Source organism: Sciurus vulgaris, assembly GCF_902686455.1.
Source record: "Sciurus vulgaris genome assembly, chromosome: 6".
Taxonomy (NCBI): Eukaryota; Metazoa; Chordata; class Mammalia; order Rodentia; family Sciuridae; genus Sciurus; species Sciurus vulgaris.
Genome location: NC_136466.1, coordinates 157,876,869 through 157,894,526, shown reverse-complemented (window position 1 = coordinate 157,894,526; position 17,658 = coordinate 157,876,869). Strand labels below are relative to the sequence as shown.

The 17,658-nt window shown below is 44.5% G+C and overlaps 1 protein-coding gene and 1 long non-coding RNA gene across 3 annotated transcripts in view; one reads left to right on the top strand and one right to left on the bottom strand.

Moving 5' to 3' along the window:
• The window catches only part of LOC306664003, a 58,068-nt gene extending 45,344 nt beyond the window's left edge, over positions 1-12,724 (bottom strand). Inside the window, exon 1 of one of the 2 annotated variants that reach the window (XR_013764607.1) lies at positions 11,434-12,724. This is a non-coding gene — a long non-coding RNA (uncharacterized lncRNA). The remainder of the gene's footprint in view (positions 1-11,433) is intronic. The other variant, XR_013764608.1, reaches the window with a different exon arrangement.
• Positions 12,725-13,046: 322 nt separating this feature from the next.
• Positions 13,047-17,658, top strand: part of BASP1 (brain abundant membrane attached signal protein 1) — a 49,678-nt gene continuing 45,066 nt past the window's right edge. Inside the window, exon 1 of the mRNA XM_079144333.1 lies at positions 13,047-13,269. The gene's annotated coding sequence lies outside the window, so the exon portion shown is untranslated. The remainder of the gene's footprint in view (positions 13,270-17,658) is intronic.

Below are 17,658 nucleotides of genomic sequence, written 5' to 3'. Positions count from 1 at the left end.
AGCAAATATTTTGAATAATAAAATTAGCCACAGACAGCTAATATTATCATCCCCATTTCACGAGTGGGGAAAATAAGCAAGGTGAAGGTGTCATGCAATTCTTAAATTCTATGAAGAAAGCAATTGTTTTTGAATACCTAAAAGATTGCACCTATTTTATCCAGTTAAAAGGTAAGCAAAGAAAGCAAATCATAATAACAAAAATGCAGAGTGGAGGAATGAATCACTCAGAAATGTTAGAATCAAGCCCTATGTCACTTTTTTAAATGTTATTTTTTTTACCTTTATTTTATTTATTCATTTTTATGTGGTGCTGAGGATTGAACCCAGTGCCTCACACATGCTAGGCAAGTGTTCTACCACTAAGCCACAACGCCAGCCCCTCATGTCATTTTTTTTGAAAGAGAAAAACGTTTCATTTGTATTATTCTGAGGTGGGTGGGAAAGAAAAATAAAACATTAAGATATTATCTATGAGGATTAATACAGAGATTTCTTTTCAAAAGGGCTGATCTAATCTCTCTCTCTCTGTCTCTCCCTTTCTCTCTCTCTCTTTTTTGGTTTTGGTGGTGCTGGGGATTAACTCAGAGCCTCATGCATGCTAGTGCTATACCACTGAGCTATACCCCCAACCCTGATCTTCTTTATTCAAATGAAATTCAGGTTCAAAATCTGGATTTCAGACGTTAGATAGTCTCAGAGAGGAATCTGTTTCACTTTGGAGAATCTTGTGTTTACATTCATGTGACCTTGAGATTTTCCAAATGTGAGATATATTGGGAGCCAGCAAGCATGCTATTTTAAGAGGAAATAATTTCACATCACCAGAAGCATATCTTCAGCTCTTGGGTACCTAGCCAAGTTTTACATATTATTTCCTTTCTTCTGGTTGCAAAAAGTCTTGTCTGTCACCAGATGCATGTGTAAACACCCTAAGGTTATAGTTTCTTTTTCATTTTGTCCAGGAAAAAGTCTACCCTTCTCTGGCCTTGGTATTTATTATTGCTCTATAAAAATTAGCCACCAGATGACACTGTGATATGTTGAATGAGCCTGCCACCTTGTGGTCATTTTGAAAATCACACAGGCAAGACTAATGTTCTGCAACACCTTTCTTTCAAAAAATATTTATTGAGCGCCTAATATTATCAACCCTGTTCTAGGCACTGAGCTTACAGTAGGGACAAGAGCTTTTGTATATACATTACATCAACTTGTCCAACCTAGTTTTGACTGACACCTGTGCCTGCCTTCCCTACCATTCTTCCTGCTATTGCTGGGTGAGCCGATGGCCCTCCAGTAAAGGCAGGTCCTTCTCTCTTACTACTGTCTGGCCTTCCCAAGGACTTTGCAACTCTTAATGTTCCTCCCTTTTCATCAAGCCCTTGCTCTTCCTATGCCCCCATTAACATATACGCATGCATTAATAACCTTCATTAAAAAAAGACAAAACAAAACGAAACGAAAAAAACTTTAATCCCAAATTTTGTCTGGGCAATGCTGCATTTCTTAGTCACAGTAAAATGTCTCAAAGGCTTTGTCTGTTCAGTGCATCCATTTCTGCTCTGCTACCCCTAATCCTCAGTCTCTGCTATCTCCATTGCTTGGAACCTGTCCTGCCCAGGTGACACACGGCCCCCAAGCGCAGGGGGCCCTGGTCTGTCCTCATCTCACTCTGGCTCTCAGCTCTGAACATTGCCTTTGCCCCTCCCAACAAATCCTGGGGGCTTGGAACGGCTGTTCCTCCGCCACTGCTCTCTCCCTTCCATCTTTTCGAGGCTGGTTTTCATCATGAAGTTCCCAGCTCCTCGTTTGAGAGGCCTTTCCTGACCATCCATCACGGCCCACCATTCATCAGAGAGAAGTCACTCTCTGGCAGGGACCTCACTGCCCGGACTGGCCTGACTTCTTTTGCCTTGGTTGCTAGATTCCCAGTACTCGGGAAGAGTCTGTGGCATTCAGTAGGCACTCCAGAAATACGCTTAGTGGGTGTGTGTTTAGAATTCACCCAGTCGTGGGGTCTCCCATCCCGTCCTGGTCTATAGGTGATCCGGTCTTTGGGAACAGGGGCAGGAAGGCGGTGGCCCTACAGGAGAGTCAGGCTTACCACCTGGATAGGGTCCCTAACCTCAACCTGCGCAGATTCCCAATTTGTTAAATGATGGGATTGAGCTGCTTTGGAGGCAAGCAGAACACATCAGTTTTGGGGAAAGATGGACTTGGCAGTGGTCTCCAGGGAAGAGTATTACAAAGAATGTTTTGGTCACTGAGAGAATGACATGGTTGATACTGAGTGATTATCAAGGGAGGTAGCAGAGCCTGGTTCCTGGACAGTGTGGTTCCTTCTAGCTCTAAATGTCAGACAATGATTTTAAAAAGACCAACTCTCAAAACATCATTCGTTGGGCTGAATTTTAGATTCAAATTAGACAAAAACTTTTGAAGACTTCTCCACATTTAGTGATTAAAAAGAGCTAACCTCAGGCTCAAAATTATAAGCTGCTACCTCTAGCAACTAATCTTAGGCAAATGAAAACGGAGCTGTGTCTGTTTATTTAACCAGGATTCACTTGATATCTTATGTCATGAGGGAAAAGTAGTCTATCATACGATTTAAAAAATGAGCCTTTCAAGTCAGGTGCAGTAGTATTGCCCATAATCCCAGCCACTTGGGAGGCTGAGGCAGGAGGATTGAGAGTTCAAAGCCAGCCTCAACAATTTAGTGAGGCCCTAAGCAACTCAGTGAGACCCTGTCTCTAAATAAAATATGTTTAAGAAAGGGATGGGAATGTGGCTCATTGGTTAAGTGCCCCTGGGTTTCAACCTCAGTCACGCCCCCCCCCCCCCAAATCTTTTAGAAAAATTCCTGGCACTAAGTTTGATATTTATTCTATTTTACGTTTTATTTATTTCCCTTAAGGTATGTTATCTTTCTGTCTCTTCTGGGTGGTGGTCTCAGTTCCTCCCCTCCCTGCCATTTTGCTTTTCCACAGGAGGTAACTGCAGATTAGACTGGCAAATATTCCAAGCCGCATTTCAATTACTGGGATAATATGAAATTCATTAGATTAAAATAAAACAAACCTCAGAAGGGAGTGTGAACCTCTCCCAATGGAAAACAGGATTAAGTTCAGATTTTCATCACTTTATATATCAGGCAGCCAGAATGTTGTGAATGGATGAAAGAAATGACAGAAGGGATTTGCTACATTAGAGAATGTGAAGCATTTATCTTAGTAAAAAGAAAAGACAACAGTTGGAGAATATAGACACATTAAATTCTGTATACAGCATGTTAAAAAGATTAGAGAGCTCTTTTCTTCCTATTTGTTGCTCCAGAATAATTTCCTAAGGAAAATAATATGATACATATTTAAAACATTGAGTTTTTGAAAGGAAGCTTCGAATTCACTCTACTATAGAGATTTCAGGTGGAGGACATTACTGATGATCTAGATCAGGAATGAGCCAACTTAGCCTTTGGATCAAAGCTAACCTGCCATGTGTTTTTGTAAATAAAGTTTTGTGGGAAGGTGGCCTTACCCATTGTTTTTGCACTGTCTATGGCTGCTTCTGGCTACAAAGGCAAAGTTGGCACCAGAAATCTCATGACCTTCAAAGATTATCATGTTTACTATAGGACCCTTTACAAGAATTTTTGCTGATGCCTGTTCTAGATCATAAGCTTCATTGGGTTGTATATTTTTGAAGGCAGGGATTTTATAATTAACTTCAGTTTTTAATTGCTTTTAAAAAATATATTAAGGTGAGCACTGTGGCACACACTTGTAATACCAACTTATAGGGGAGGCTGAGGCAGAAGGATCACAAGTTGGAGAGGCCAGCCTGGGCAACTTAGTGGGATTATGTCTCAAAATGAAAAAAAAATAAAAAATAAAAAGGAGATAGAGATGTAACTCTGTGGGTGGAGGGGTTACCTGGCATGTGAGGTCCTAGGTTTATTCCCCAGGACTACAAAAAATATATATTACTAATAACTTCCAAATTATCAGTGAACAACTTTAAGAAAATACAGTGTCCAACTCAAGTGTATCAGGGCAAGCCTTTTAAAACTTTCACATCATATCAGTGGTTCCATGTGTTCTTTAGGCCCACCTTATTTTCTCAGCCCTTGGGGAAATGTTTGTGTTCTGTACTTCTCTACCCTGGCTGGGAGCTTCAGCATCCTCTACCCCAGAAGGAAGCTCTGCACAGACATCAGGCGCATCCGTCTTCCAGCCTAGATCTCTTTCCCAAACTCCCCAGGAACGACTCGGGCACTTTCCAGTTGCATCCACTCAGTGGATGGGTAGCTATGACCTTCAAAACTCTTTGTGGCACAGGTTGCCTCTCATTTCCTCAGTGCTTCTGGCCTCTGGGGCTTCCACTGAGCAATTTGTAGGCACTTGAGCAGATTTTGAACAGCAACTGCACAAGACTTGGGGTCTTCGCTGTCAGACTCTAGGCACAAATGAGAGAGCCCTCCTCCGTGGTGCCAAGATACAAGCCAGGATTTTAAATGGAGAAGAAAAGGAGGGAGGAGGAGGAGAAAGAAAGAAGAAGAAAGAGGAGGAAGGGGAGGAGGAGGAGGAGGAGGGAGGAGGAGAGGAAGAGGAAAGCCCTTAGGTATTTCTCATTCTTTTGCAGCCGGCACAGCACTTGAGAAGTGAAGTTTTTGCTTTGCCGCATTTTTACAAAGTTCACACCAACATATCTGGCATTTAATAAGAAGACACTTGGGGACAGGTGGTCCAACACCTCCCTGACGTCCATTCCTAAATCCCCCAGGAGCTGGGTTCTCCTCAAGCTCTGCTTGAGACTCCAGGGCAAAGGCAGCCTTAGGGGCTCGTGCGTTTTGGAGAGATCTGGCTTCCTGGTGGAAATTCCAGCACTGTCCAAGGAGAGGCTTCCTCTTCCTCCCCTTCACCTCCTCTACATGGAGAATCCCTCCCAGCAGAGATTCCCTGTCTGGACATTATTTTTACCTTCTCAGAAAAATGGTTTAGCAGAATTATAATGTGATGGTTTCTGAAATTTGACGTTGACACAATGAAAATCCTCATGAACACATTTCTATATCTCCAGTAAAAACTTTATTTAAAAATGACCTTTTAACTGATTCATGATCCCCTTTGTAAAGGGATGTATCAATTCAGAGCTCTCAGAGTTGATCGATTTCTAGGGGGATCTGTCTCTCCCGACATTCTGGAAACTTTTTATTTTATTAGATGTCGGAAGTTAAGTAGTCCATAATATTTTGTTTTCTTGGCTGCCAGGAGGTGGGGAGCTAAATTCCTTGTGTGCACAGAGTGAGCTCCTTCAGGTTTTCTGCCTGTGCTCTCTGTTCTCTGTTCAGTATGGAGTTTCTGCTTTATTGTTTCCTTAATGATGGTCCCATTGATGGTGTTGTGAGATTGGCATCTTCAGGACACATTTTCCAAGTTTTCCAAGTATGTTTTATGATTCTATTTTACATAAACTTTTCAAAAAAAATACAACCCTTAGAACAACAAAGGATATTGGTAATATTTTATTCTACAAATAAAAAAAATCAGGCCAAGAGAGATGAAGGAATTTGCTCAAACTCAGGAAGTTAAAAAGTATTGGCACGGCACAGCTGGGATTTTAACCCATTATTAGATAACACCAAGTTTATCTGCTCAGCCACTGAGATGTACCATCTGTCTGGTCATGTCCTAGTGGAGTACAGGTCCAGAGAACAGGTCTCTAAGTACAGAGTCAATTTTTCCATTGAAGGGACAGTTCAAAAACTTTTATCTGTAGAACTAATGTTAACCCTTTTTAAAAGACTGAGACTGTTAAACACTGAACCAACATTAGAAAATAAAGTCTAATCTTAATGGTAATTAAATATATGCAACTTAAAACCATTTGTACCTATGAAAAGCAGTAAAATATATTGGTGGTGTTGAAGTCTAAAGAAAGCAGTTCTCTCAGGTTCTTTCAGTTGCACTGAATGCCATTAATCTTTTTTTTTTTTTTTTGGTACTGGGGATTGAACACAAGGGCACTTAACACCTGAAGCACATCCCCAGCCCATTTTATGTTTTATTTTGAGTCAAGGTCCTGCTAAGCTGCTTAGGGCCTTGCTAAATTGTTGAGGCTGGCTTTGAACTCATGATCCTCTTGCCTCAACCTCTTGAGTCTCTGGGATTATAAGCATGTGCCACTGCACCTAGCTGTCTTTAATCTTTTTTTTTTTTTTTTTTTTTAATTTTTTTTTGTTGTTGATGGGCCTTTATTTTATTTATTTATATGTGGTGCTGAAAATTGAACCCAGCACCTCACACATGACAGGCAAGTAGCCTATCACTGAGCCAAGCCCCAGTCCCACCTTTAATCTTATTGGAGGGAAAAAGCCATAGAAACCAGAGTAGCATTAGTTGATGGGCCCCATCATACCTAGATTTAAACTGAGAAAATTTCAAAAGGTGAAAACTCTTATGGGTTTGAAGCTGTCACAGGAGTGTTATGAGTAAAAAAGGGAAAGAAAGATAATTGGCTTCCAATAGAATACAAAGTGTTTAGTGGATTTTATTTGGCACTAAAGCTGTGTCCTAGGTCATTCAGATATACCGAGAAAGATACACACAAACACACACACTAAGGTTATATAGAAAGAATTGTGTATGTGTGTGTGTGTGTGTGTGTGTGTGTGTGTGTGTGCGTGTGTGTGTGTGTGTTATGGGTCCATCAACACGAAATTAAGTTAAAAGATTAAGCATAGGCTAAAATCTTCTTGTTCCTATAATCACTATTCATTGATCAACTACCTCAAAATGAAGAAAGCCCTATAACAGGGCTCCTGAACATCTCCCCAAATTAATATATTATGGTTACTAAAGCAATAAATGGTCAGTGCCCAAAACAGTGCAATAAATGGTCAGTGCCTCAATGTAGAATTTTATCACGTGGTTTTACAAAGTGAGACCACCACGGGGGGGGGGGGGGTGCATGCCTGTAATATCAGCGACTCAGAAGGCTGAGGGGGGGGGGGGGATCACAAGCTCAAAGCCAGCTCAGCAACGGCAAGGTGCCTGGGGATGTGGCTCAGTGGTCAGTGCCCCTGAATTCATTCTCTGGTACCCACTCCCCCCAAAAAAGAAAGAGAGGCTACCTTCCACCTCACTTCTGAAATGGCACTATCTCCCACAGAGACTGCATTAACAGTCCAGGGTCACATGCTGCAGGCATTTCCCATGTATTTATTTATAACTTAAATGCGACAAGACTACACATATTGCTTTAGGGACCCGAGAAATTCTTTTGACACCTTTTCTTGTGTTTGAATTTGATAAAATTATTATCTTAGTTACAAGGAAATTAGTTTTCTTCTCTCTTCCAAGTCTTCCAGGAACACTGATACTTCGGGATGGTAACTGTGATTTTCAGGTGTGTCAAGGTCTCTGGCACATCTTGCCATCATTTCCTCATTGTCATACCTGGCATCGCTTCTCCTTAAAATGATGGACACAATAGCTAGTTGGTTTCATTGGATTTTGGATCTCCTCAAATATTTATGCTGACTCCACAACATAGTCTTAATCTGTCTCTTAATTCTTTCCATCTTGCTCGGTTTTTATTTTTTATTTTTTAAGGCAGAAGTCTTTCTTTCTGACATTGAGTTGAGTATATCTTAATTTATCTGTGAAGGAGATTCTTGGGCTTGAGAAGCAAGAGGGTAACGTTAACTGGGATTCAAAAGGAGTCTCAAAAGAGCCGCATTAGGCAGATATTGCACTTGGACAGTATTTATACTTGGAGAAATAGGCAAAGCGGCACCCCTTAATTTATTTATAACAAAATGTGCATCCTTTGTACTCTGTTTAGCTACTTGCCAATTTATTTTGGGCACCATTCCTTGCACTGGTGTTAAAGTAACAATGTTTTAATCACTACAACCCCGTAGGGGCTGCTCTGAGATTAGAAGCGGTTGGTACCAAGAGTGGGAGCTGAGATCAGTGCTCACATTTTTTAACACAGGGATCTCTCCGGTCTCATCTGTTCAAAAGTGGAACCAGGGGCATATGATACTGCAACATTCTTTATGCCACTGGAAATTAGCTTGTTCTCCTAAGGGCTTAAAGGGTGGTTATAGGGTTGGGGGGCTAGCCCAAGAATTAAGGACTGTTTTCCCAGACTGAGGCTATACACTTTAATCCCTTGCTTTTTGCCTGTGGGAACCGGTAGGCCCTGCCTGGAAAAGCCCTCCTAGTTAGTGAGGCAAACAGCATTTTACCATTGATTTTACGTATTTTCTTAAAAGAAAATGCTGGTGAGTAGAAAAGTATTTTGGAACTAAAAGGACAGGTAGGGCATCACAGCTGATGAAAATGAGAAGTTGGGAAAGAAAAGTGTTCATGGAGATAGCTCAGCTGGAAGAGTGCTTGCCCTGCAAACACTAAGGCCCTGAGTTCGATCCCAGTACCGCAAAAAAAAAAAAAAAAAAAAAAAAGCATTCACATAGCCTATGAGATTATCCCCTTTTATCTTGGGCTTATGTTCCCAGCTCAGCCCCAAGGCCAGTCCAGCCTACTCATTTCAAGTCCAGACTTCGTAGTAAACAGATGTTTGCTCAGATTTCTCAGCTATCCTTTTACCTTCAGTACATAAGGAGGAAGGAAAATGGGGAACCAGGTTAGGCTGCTTTCTTTCAGTTACTCAGCACGTAGTCACAGGCAGTGGAATTCAGAACCGGATGTTAATCGTTGGCACCGCTCTTGCTTGAAGTGACTGGACTGATCTGAGTTAGAGGGGGTGGGGTGGGGTCAGTGAAGGTCTCCGTGTGCCTTGTGGCTGGATGAAAGGGAAATCTCCATTAAACCTTGTCCCTTCAACTCTGCTGCTGCCCGGTTGAAGATACCCCCAACCACAGCAGGAGGCAACTTCTCTCTGCACCGAGTGCTCTCAAATAAGTGAATAAATAAATAAAAGTTGCCTTTTCCAATTGGGCATCAGCTTCATACTCATTAACAGCAGAACGGTGTTGACACTGTGGTTGACATTCAGCTGCCTATTGTGGGTCCGTCCTGTTACTGCAGCATCCCTGACCTCTCCCCAGTAGGTGGCACCCTCTCCACCCTGCACCCCGGCACCTCCCGTGGTGACCACCAAAAGTGCCTCCAGATACTGCCAGGTGTTCTCTGGGGAGTTCAACGGGCCCTGTTTGTGAACCACTGACTTAGACAAAGGGATTCTCTTATTTGGCTGTGTGAAGGGCGAGGCCGTCACGATAGGGTGCTGGCAGGGGTGGGAAAAGATGAAGTCAACACACAGATTCCAATATTCTCCTTTGATGCAAAGTCGTAAATAAATTCAAAGGGAAAGCGGCGCACTGCCCTTTAGAGCGCCCACAGGTCCTGGGCTTGCAATGTGTGTAACAAGTGGCAGCAAAGGCAGAGCTGGGCACATTTTCTCTAGACTACTCTCTGAGGGGCGGGGTTAACTCAGTGGCCGTGGAGTAGGAATCATCCACAAAGATGTCAAGCAAAGGTGGCTGGAGGAGCACTGGGTGGTGCTGCTATCACTATGCATTTCCTTCATGTCGTTCTTCATCTTTTATTTGAGATCTTAATCTTTTTGCTGTTTAGGAGGAAAAGAAGGAAAATGGCAGGATACTAGATCTCCGTGGGTGACGGGGGTGGGGTGGGGGGAGGGCGTCATAGGTGAGGTTTGTGGGTGAGATGGGTTGTACATAAATAATGCATGGCAGGTGTCTCCATTGACACCAAAGACACAATCTGAAGAGCTGAACGCACTGGAGTTTTTGTGCTAAGTGAGGAGTCCATTATGTTGGAAGCAATTCTATGGCAAGCCCTTTGGCAAAAATTAGCAATCATGGAATGATTTCTCTTTTTGATAAATACCTCGTAATGCAGGTTATGCTTCACTGGAGCAAGTTATATAGGCAATTTAAAATGACAGTGAAATTCAGTCTGTAATCTACAAAGTTCAGCTTTGTTTATTGAACATATATTCACCCTTTTTTCTACATGAATGTAATGGTGAAAACTAATTAAAGTTACTGTAAACTGTACCTTTAATATATGCTCCCAAGTTCATTAGTCTATAATATAAAACAGCTTTATGACATTCACAATAAGAACTATTAACAATTTTGTAAAATTCAGAGCTTCAAATGCTTATTCATTTATTCCCATAGTGTGTTTTAAAGAGTTTTTCAAAAGCATATACCCCAAAATGCATGACATTAGAGGAACAACTAAAAATGAGACTAAAAACATCACAAGTCAGATCTTATTTAGTAATGTGGTTGCACTGAGAAGTAACATTTGGGTCACCATTTATTGCATGTCTACAAATTCTCCAAAAGCTTCTATTCTTACAGCTAATAGCACTGTATGTCAGTCGCAAGATTATTTCATAAACAATTCCTTTCTTTTTCTTCTTCTTTAAAAAAAAAAAAACCCTTTAAAGAGAATAACTATACCTAATGGAAGACAAAATTGAGGAGACCTGTAGTTCTCTTCACTGGAATAGGCTTTGGCCTCCAGTTTCCGTGGTAACCTGGGATCTGTATTCCAATCACACCTTTGAAAGGCTTGTTTTCTCTCTTCATCATGAAAATTTAGCCAGAAGCACTGAGGGTACCAAACATTAAATTTTAGCTTGTCTTTTTTTTTTTTTAATTGGAATAAGGGAACAAAGAAAGACGATACCACCCATAGGCTTATCATGTATATAAATGGGAACATATATTCACTCTTTTCAAGATGATCACTGAGATAAAAAATACTCAAATGCTTAAACGAATTACTATTTTCAGCAAAAATTATAAACACTTATTAAATTTGATAAGAAAAAAAAAAACAACTAGAGAACTTGGTTATAAAAGTCAAAAATTTTACAAACCAATGGTTTTCAACCTGGAGTGATTTTGCCTGCTGAGGGAATTTGGTAATATCTGGAGACATTTTTGATTGTCACAACTAGGGGGTGTGTGGGAATTATCCTGCCCCAAATAGGAGGCTGAGAACCCCTACAACTAGCTTCATAGATGGCATATTAACTTAAGGGAAATAAATGTTCAGATGAATAGGATACTTTGGAGGCGATCACAATGGTGATCTGCTTCCCTGCTCCTGTGCTCTGCTCGTTCCTTATTTGATTCAAATGCCAAATGAAGCGGGTGGGGAAGAAGGAAAGAAAGAAGCACACAAAACGTTTTCTTATCGCTCTTTGCCAAAATGTGAACATTTCCAGTCTACACGCCTTGATCTTAACTTGGTGCAGTCCTACTCTAAGTGTTCAGTCAGCAATTCCACTGCAAAACAGCTCCCATCAAACTGGGTTGACCCTGCCATTTCGATTAACTTAAAGTTACAGTAAGTTAATTTTCCCGTTGAGGGAAAACGTACTTACCTTTTCCCCATGGAATACAAGTTTACTTACCTTTGGTGTCTGCCCGTCTAAACGTGGTGACATTTTGTCACCCTGATTCTGGAGGCCAAGCTTGTCCCGAATTAATGCCCAGGTCAAGAGGGCATCCAACTTGTAGGACACCCGGCAAGTTGATCATTTGCCTTTGCCGAAACGCAGGCGAACAGGAAAGTAATCCAAACACAGCCAGAGGGCGCCAAAATGCCGCAAATAAAAGTTCCAAAGGTTCAGATGGGTTTTGCGGGAATGTAAAATTGTTTTGTCTAATGCAAGAGCTACCTTTGCAAACGATGCCACGTTATGTTATTTTTTTGCATTTCCCTCTTGTCAACAGGTAAACACGGTGAACATATCTCCCACCCCTGGAGGCTATTTTGTGTCCTGCTATTACAAAAAGTGGCCGCCCCTAGGATACCTGGACACATCGCGGTTGGCCGTAGCTTTGACCCCTGCGCTTTCTCCCAGCGCTGTGCGCTCTGCCTCCGCCAGCCCTGTGTTCTGAGAACTCACTGATGGCCTCCATTAAAGCACAGAAATAAAAATCGACGGCCCCTTCTCCGGGCGCTTCTCTTCCCTCCTGCCTCTCCCAAGTCCCAAGAGCATCCTCCGAGGGGCGACTCTGCCCGCCCGGCCAGCTGGACCTCGGCGGTCGCGCTTCCCCAAAGCTGCAGCGTCGAGGGCTCAGCCTCGCGGGTGCGGGAGCCGCCCGAGGTGCAAGTCTCGTCCGCAGAAGAGCCGCCCAGACGTGCCTGCGGTCGGGGCCACTCTAAAACCCGCCGACATCTGTTCTGATGCGCGAGGGGAGCCCCCAGGTCGCCCCCAGCATCACTGCCCGCCGGCATAGCGGATCTCTGCGGGAAGTCTGGAGCCGGCGGGACTGGGGTGCAGAGAAGGGAAGCTGTTGGCGAGGGCGTCGTTCTCGCCCCTTAAGTGGGAGCGAGAGCCCGAGCACTCTATTCAACCGTTCCAGATAAACGAGAGAGAGAGAGAGAGAGAGAGAGAGAGAGAGAGAGAGAGAGAGAGAGAGAGAGAGAGAGAGAGAGAAAGAGAGAGGGAGAGAGAGAGAGAGAGAGAGAGAGAGAGACACCACGAACCCACCAACAGCCCCTGCGCGGAGGGGGAGGGCGGCAAGGGAATGGAGGGGAGCCGAGGGAGGGGGCTTATGGAAAATATGGGTGCAGGGCAACCGAGGGGAGGCAAGCAGGGCGCAGGGCTGGAGGGAGGGGAGGAGCCGGGTGGAGGGCAGCGGAGGATGGGGTGACTGCAGGTGGGGAGGGAAGTGGCGGCTCTTGAATAGCCGGGAATTGAGGGGAGGCGGGCGGGGCTCCGGGTGGCAGGGGGGAGGGAGCGACGGGAAGGGGACCCGCGGGAGGGGAGGGAGGCGGGGTACCCGGATCGCGGGGCGCTGAGGGAGGCGGGCGGCAGGCGCTGGAGGGGAGAAAGGCGAGGGCGGGGCTGCGGGAGGAGGGGTGGGGGCTCGGCGGCGGCGGAGTAGCGGGGCGGCGGGCGGGGCGGGGTCGGCGGGCGGGGAGGGGAGAGAGGCGGGCGGGGTCCGCGAGCCGAGGGAGGCTGGGCGGGCGGACGCGGCGGGGGAGGGCGCTGGGCAGGAAGGGGAGGGGGAGCGCGAGCGCGAGAAATGCAGAGGCTGCAGCGGCGGCGGCGGCGGCAGTAGCGGCAGCGGCGACGGCGGCGGCGGCAGCGCTCCAACTCGCTCCTCGCTCCGGGCTCCGCCGTCGAGCCGGGAAAGAGCCTCCGCCAGCGGCCAGGCACCCGGCCGGACGACACCAGCGACCCGGGCCCTTTGGTGGCACCGCGCTCACCCAGGGGCGGCACAGGCACCCAGAGCCGGTAAGGAGGCACGTCCGGTGGCCCCGCCGCCCCAGTGGACTCGGGGGCCTCTGTGCCCCCACCGCGCCCCGCCCCACCCACGAAGCCCCTGAGTTCTTTCCCCGCAGCGGGCACGGGGGCGCGGGTTGGATTAGACAGCAGTAGGCGCGGAGTCCCTGCGTGAAGGTTCTGCCACACTTTGGGGATCCGGGGTGATGGGGGGCCCCAAGGTGGGAGGCTTCGGCCACTCGCGGGGTGGAGAGGATGAGGGGAGTGGCGAGGCTGACAGACGGAGTTGGGGAGGGAGGGGGCTCGCGGAGGAAGCTGCTGGGGAAGGAGGAAATGCTGAATGCGAAACCCTTGCAGCGCATCGAGTCCCAGAGATTCGGTTGTGGGCTGAACCCGGCGTTTCTGTCATCGGAACCGTTCCCGGCCCGGAGGACCGAAGGCGCAGGGTGTGAGGGGCGCAGCAGAGAAAGATGGAGGGTGGGGGTGGGGTGGGGCGGGAGTAAGGGGAGAAGGAAGAGGAGGAATTTGCTCTGATCGGAAGGAAGAGGGTGGGTTTTTGGTTTGGCAAATGGGTTTCCTTGACCCGTGGGACTCCTGAATCTTGGTTTGGGGTAACCAAGGAACACGAGGTTCACGCGACAACGTGCATCCAGAAGCACATCCAGAGCAGATCAAAGCCCCAGCCTCTACGTGGCCGAATTGCCTCCCCATCAACCTGTGGGTTACCTCGGAGCATTTTATTTTTTGAGCCTTTGGCCCAGGGAATGAGCCCCACGCCTCCCCCGCCGCCGCGGCCCGGGGGGTGTGAGCTTGAACCTGACAGCGCGCGGCCCTACTGGGGCTCAGCTCCACAGTGGGCGAAGGTTTGGGGTTTAGCAGTTTTTGCGTAAGGCGTTGTCGCTGAAACCTGACGTCCAGTTCCCGCTCCCCCTCACCAGAAAAATAAAAATTGCGGAACCCCTGGATCCGTTTGCACACACAATGCGTGGCTACGAACCGCATTCTTTTCATGAATATTCATCGAACGCTTGACTGGGCTCCTTATCTGCTTCCCCAGAGACATTTCCGCCTTGAAACGAACTCGGTGGACAGCCTTTGCCCGAGTAATTTTCACTCTGCTGAAATTAGCTCGGCGCACATGGGTGCATTTTTAGTGCCTTGTGCAGGGTTGACACACCTCTGTCTTCGCCATGGCCTCTAGCACTTGAGTGGCGGGTTAAACCAAACACTAGCACTGAGGTGGTCTTTTGCTATAGGGGTGTGGATCACCACCCCCTCCCCGGGAATACAGCCTGGGCTAACAGATCTCTGGTACTGCAGGCAAAATGAATGAATCGGGACTGTAATTACCTATTCCTTTGTCTTGGCCTCGCGCATGCGCCCGAGAGCAGGGTGTGGAGGACCAGGCAGCCCCATCTGATCTCCCCATCATCCACCCACCCACTCCCTTCGGAAGCCTAGGAACAAAGGCGTTTGCCCTAAATGTTTCGGAAAACCCTGGGACACAAATGACAGCCCCACCCCACCCCCCGTGTGCGTACATGTTTTCTCTTTCCCAGGCTATCACTCATCTTTTGCTGTCTTTCTGATTTCAACTGACCAAAAACAAGATTAGCCTTTATGGCGAGGGCAAATTGTGGATTAAATATATTTTAAACGCACACTGATCTTTTACTTTCTAGAATTGTCCATTGTTCTTTTTCCTGTAACATATGCTCTACAGGGATGGTGGCTTTCTTAATTTGCATCAATTAACCATCCCTCTGACAGATCTTTGTTGCTGGTCATTTGACTAAGGGACATTGATCTCAAACCAGCAGTGGGTGTTGCCCCTAGTAACACCACCTGGGAAAAATTAAGACATCTTGGCATTTATACGAACAAGATGGCCTACAAAAACCGGAGCGAGAAAATGGTTACCTTGTCAGGATCCTAACCCTTCTGGTTTCTCTCGATTCCCACGTTATTGTTTCATTAAGAATTCCAAAATGCAAACCCCAAGGAGATGGGGGAGGAAAAAGGCAACTAGGACTACCTGGGTGAATATGGTGAAGTTCTAAGATCATGAGGCTTCTTTAAAAAAATTTTATTTTTGTAAAATCTAACAGAAGCCATGGTATATACATTGATGGCTGATTTTTTTTTTTTTTTTTTTTTTTTTTTTCCGAATGATGTATTTTCCAGGATATGATCCTTCAGATTTCTTTTTGGGTTTGTTTTTACCATCTTAAAGGTGACTTACTGTATATGTCAAATAGGAGCTAAATACTGCATTTCTGCAGTGGTAGCTTATGTGTAAAAAAAATTTCATGCTGAAATGTTCTCAGTATATCCTGGTGCAGTAACACGTGGCGTGAAACGGAAGTCATCTCTTTGTTCCTTTTAATAAAAACTTGATATTAGCCATGTTTAATATTACCAGAGCCTGTAATTGCTATGGTAGCAGCTTGGCTTGTTCTAGGTAGCATGGATCATCCCTCTGTACTGTTTAGTGTTGAGTGGATTATTGTGGCTTAGAGGGCTAGAGGTGCTTCTTTTTTTTCTCTCTCTTAGGTAGTATTTTGGGGGGAGGGAATACAGACTAATTTTATGTTGAAATGCAGACAGAATATACAAGCTAATGTATACCAGTATGCCCTGAATCCAGGGAGTTTCAGATTTTTAAACAAGATAATTTAAAAATCAAATATTAGCAATGATCAGTTATCTTATTTCTACATTTTTTTTTTTTTTTTTTTTTTAATTTTGACCAAGCTTTATCAGGTGGACGAAGGGAACTAGTTGAGTCTTGATGAAATGCACGGACAGTGACGGTGGCTTTTCTATTCTCTAACTGGTGCTTAGGCCACCATTGTGGTACGGAGAAGGGGCTCTTTTTCCCTCCCCATCCACATCACCCTAATTTAAATATTCAGAGCCCTGGGCATTTAGGCTGCTATCCTTGGAGGTCTCTTTATAATCCTCTGGATTTACCTGAATAAACCATATGATGGTTTAAGCTGTCTTTAAGGTTTTATTTATTTATTTTTCTTTCCAATTTCACATTCAGAACAATTTCAAGTAATTTTCTTTCCATGGTTAAAATAACTGGAATATGATACCAGAGTAACACTTACCTGTAAAATGGATATCTATGTTGTTCATGGTAGTTTTGTAGAACACCTAGAACCATTTTTAAAAGCAATTAAAGCACCATGTATATACATACATGTATGTACATACATGTATAGATGAATATATCTACTTAAGTATATATATAGACTGTAAAAAATCTTATTAATGATATGATGCTAAACTAGTTGGTATAGAATGTTATTTTCTAGTGGTTTTATATTGGTCTTTAGAAAAAAATCAGTTTCTGTCTAAGTATATGCTTGAAAGGGGAAAGTCTACTAATATGCTCACATTCAATTTCTCCCAATGTATTCCTAAAATAAATGGTTGTATGGAGCATCTGAAGCGAAGGTGTTCATTTAGAGACATCAAAACTCATTAAACACTAATGAACTTTGGAAGCTGGAGTAAACAATGCTTACTAAATAAAGGATTTATAAAATTTTTTTTTTGTCTAATTTTTGTGATCTTTTGTAAAATTTTGTTTTCCAAAATATGTCCAAAAAAGACCTGGGAACCATTCTAAAGCAAGTACTTCTGGTGTCTGATTCTGTTGAAAGAAACACTTTGCTTTGTTCAGGCCTTTCTCTCTCAACTCATCTGGACCTATTCATTTCACACCTTCTTTGTCTTCCTGAAGATTGTGTGCACTGGAATCCAGGTAGCTGCTGAGGAAAACCCTGGATATGTGGACATGTTGAATGGTCCCTGGGACAGGTGCAGAATTGTAATTTTTTCAAGTTTTCTCAACTCAGTCCTTTCCAATTCATTCTGTCTCTTAAGTCTTTAGATAACCTGATGAAGGTGAGCTTTGCTGCTTGAAATAACCATGAAATTGCCAATAGAAGTTTTTGAAGGATAAAAATACTCTCTGGGCATCTGAAAGGTTCTCAGATACCCTAACTTCTGTCTTCCCGGTGGAGACATATTTGTCATTCTGTGAGGTGCTATGTGGAGATTTGCCTAGGAATGGATTGCGTGGTGTCAGGATGGCCACCCTCCTTGAATTTCCCAAGGCTGCTCTGTAACTCAAGAGGTGGCATTTAAGTTCTCTTGAGAAAATATAGGGCTAGTCTTAAAACCACAGCAGTTCCCAGAGTGCCAGAAGAAGGATTTGGTTACATGCCATTCCCTCCGTAGCTGTTAAGACAGACAGATAGGTAGCTGTCATGTGAGAAAAATTGTCTGTGAACCTTCTCAAGAGTAAAGACAATTGTACAGATTCAAATTCTCACCAGGACAGAGTTAAATTTTAATTCTGAGGAGACAACAAGACTAAGTGGGATT